Source organism: Eschrichtius robustus, chromosome 13 (genome assembly GCF_028021215.1).
Source record: "Eschrichtius robustus isolate mEscRob2 chromosome 13, mEscRob2.pri, whole genome shotgun sequence".
Lineage (NCBI taxonomy): Eukaryota > Metazoa > Chordata > Mammalia > Artiodactyla > Eschrichtiidae > Eschrichtius > Eschrichtius robustus.
In genome coordinates this window covers 64,274,775-64,278,218 of record NC_090836.1, presented here as the reverse complement: position 1 = coordinate 64,278,218, position 3,444 = coordinate 64,274,775, and positions in this window count along the sequence as shown.

The window sequence follows — 3,444 nt, the reverse complement described above, 5'->3', positions numbered from 1 at the left end:
GTAAAATCAAAATGCAATTAGAAAAGCATTGGGGCTATATTAATAATCTAAAAATCTCCTAAAGGATCTTGAATCCAAATGGGGAATCTGTCATTCCACTAAACCCTCATGTTTCCATATTTGCTGCATACCCACATAATTAATTGGGTATAGGTTCTCTGATGATGAAAGATACTTGACCAGCAGCTGAAGCAATGACCACATCTAGAGCACTTCTTCTCTCTTCTTTTCAGCATGAATTCTTTGGTGTCACAGCAAATATGAACTAGAATCAAGGGTTTTCCCACACTCATTACATTCATAATATTTTACTCTTACGATCTCCGTAATTAAGACCTGATTTTTGACTGAAAGATTTTTCCTCATTATATGAATGTGGTTACTGTCTCTTTGATATCTAATTTAAACCAATAAAGAATGAATATAAAAAGAGGCATGTTTGGGGATTATGTTTGCCAGGAGATACATATTGCGATTCAATATGTTTCTTGGTTTCTTTAATGTTTTGTTTGTGGCAATCTGGTCCTGGAACTATTCACTCCTACACAGGAATCTACAGAATCAAGATAATACTAAATTGAAGTCTAATACAGGACTTTGGAGAAGCTTTGGTATCTCTTCTCTCAGCCACTGCAATCCCTCCAGGGCATGGAGCTTGATGACCAGAGCACAGGTTTGATGTCAGCCTCCATTTGCCACCTGCCAGGCCTGGTGCCCTTGTGCAGAGCACAGCCTGTACATTCATCCACTAGGCACTTGCAAGCATATGGAGAAGAAGGCCTTTGAGCATCTTCCACCTCCGCTTATTATAGTCTATCAAATCTTTACTGAACGTGCTCAAAATGAAAGACTTTGCGAAACTCAACCTCTCCCAAGTTAAGAAAAAAAAAAAAAAAAAGGTGGACATTGCTGATGCCAATACAGATAGAAACTCATCCAGAGACATTCTAAAATAAGTGCTTTCAGTCCACAATCTTTATTGTCCCTGTAACACTCTGGTCTTCCACGCTAATCCTGCTTCCTAAATTTTAGGCTGTAGGATTTTAAAAACCAAAAGAAAAACAAACAAAAATGACATCTGGGAGTTGACTGAAGATAATGAAGACCTCGAAAATAATTTTGGGACACTAGATGGCTGACTAAAAGATGAAAGTGAGATGTTAGATAGTCAATATCACCTTTTTGGACTATGCTGCACTGACCCAAGACACAAAACTCAAACTTCTGATCTTCCTGCAATTGGTCAACGTCTACAAGCCACTTTACTTGTTAGAGCACCGACGGCTGAAATATTCATGGTAGGAGACTCTCCAGCAAGAAGCAGCTTACCACAAAGGCAGTGCTGGAGGCTGATAATTACATGTTTGTGTGCAAAATTAAAAGAATAACGTCTAATACTGACACCTCTTTGGCATATCTCTGATTATAGGATACCATCTCCAGGGAAAATTTTTATCTTAGAAGAACTACCTGATCCACGAATTATTTATAATAACTGATTATCAGAACTTCCCTGGGGGTCCAGTGGTTAAGATTCCGAGCTTCCACTGCAGGGGGTGAGGATTCGATCCCTGGTCAGGGAACTAAGATCCCACATTCTGCGTGGTACAGCTAAAAATAACCAAACCTGATTATCTTACTCGCCAGGCTATTTTAAACAGTGGGGCAAATACACAAAGTAACTTGGTGTGGTGAAAAAAAATCCCTGGGCTAGGAATCAATTAATTTAGTTTTAGTTTCAGTTTTGCTACCAATGGTTAAATAGTTTGACTTTTGTGGGCCTCAATTTTTTTGAGCTTAAACTGGATGATTACTGCAGGGTTTTCTAGCTGTAAAATGACGCTCACAGTTAGATAAAACTTTATTATTGAAGTATTGGCCCTTCTGTCTTTATTACTTATGCACAACTTCCTCTCAGAAAGGACAGTTACAGTAGAAGATACATATATCATAACTTGGAATCTTTCTATAATTACAGAAATGTGAGATATTTATTTGATATCTCAGCATTAGGCATTTTCACCATAAGAATCTGTTGTCCACGTAAAAACACTTGTCAAATATAAAAGGTACAAGTTACAATATGTCTTTTCTCAAAAAATGACAAAAAACACTGCATTCACTCAAAAGAAAATGCAACCGATTTACCTCCCTATGGGTAGAAATAAGGAATAAAGAGTAATGAGATCTTCTTAACTTTACCAGAGATACAATTAAATATGAAAGAACTCAGAAAAGTCACGTCTTTGAGTCAGGGAAGTTTTGTGGTAAGCTCATTATAATTTTCCATCTCATGTTCCTTAGAGGGTTGGCAATGAGTATTTTCTAATGGGTTTCTTTCTCCCTTTGCATATTTATGGCTATTTCTATTCATAATGAATACATATATGCATATTTGTCTTATTAAAAATGTTCCAAGTCCTTTAGCAAGCTTCTCCAACCAGGCTTCATGCGGAACTTGGATGTAGAAATGGTTCATCTCCAATGTCCTTACTGCCCCTTCTTACATAGAAAAGGGACTTTCCAATCCTTACTTCCTTTTCCTTTCCTCAATCAAAAGCTGATTTCAGAGAATAGGATGGTGGTTGTGAGGGACTGCAGGGAGTGGGAAATGAGGTGACATAGATCAAAACAAATGTTCAGTTATAAGAAGAAGCTCTGGGCTTCCCTGGTGGCTCAGTGGTTAAGAATCCACCTGCTAATGCAGGGGACACGGGTTTGAGCCCTGGTCCAGGAAGATCCCACATGCCGCGGAGCAACTAAGCCTGTGCGCCACAACTACTGAGCCTGCGCTCTAAAGCCCGCGAGCCACAACTACTGAGCCTGTGTGCCACAACCACTGAAGCCCGTGCGCCTAGATCCCATGCTCCATAACAAGAGAAGCCACCGTAATGAGAAGCCTGCGCACCAAAACGAAGAGCAGCCCTCGCTCGCCAGCAACTAGAGAAAGCCCACGCACAGCAACCAAGACCCAATGCAGTCAAAAATAAAATAAATAAAAATTAAAAAAAAAAGAAGTAGTTCTGAGGATCTGATGTACTACGTGATGACTATAGTCATTAATATGGTTTTGTACAGTTGAAAGTTACTGAGAGTAGATCTTAAGCAGCTCACCAGACACACACACACACACACACACACACACACACAGTTAAGTGCTTTAACTCTGTGAGGTGACAGATGTGTTACTTATCTTGATCCTGGTAACCATTCCACAATGTATATCAAATCATTACATTGTACACTTTACATATATACTATTATATTTGTCTGTAATTTCTCAATAAAATTTAAAAAGCTGTAGAGAAAAGGATATAATTGTAGTCATTTGTCACTTTGGTGTGAACTTGAGTTAACAGGTTACATTCCCTGAGAGTATCTGTATCTTCTTATCTGTAGTTTTAATATTCATTGCAGAAATAAAAGCTTTGTCTCTTTGATGAT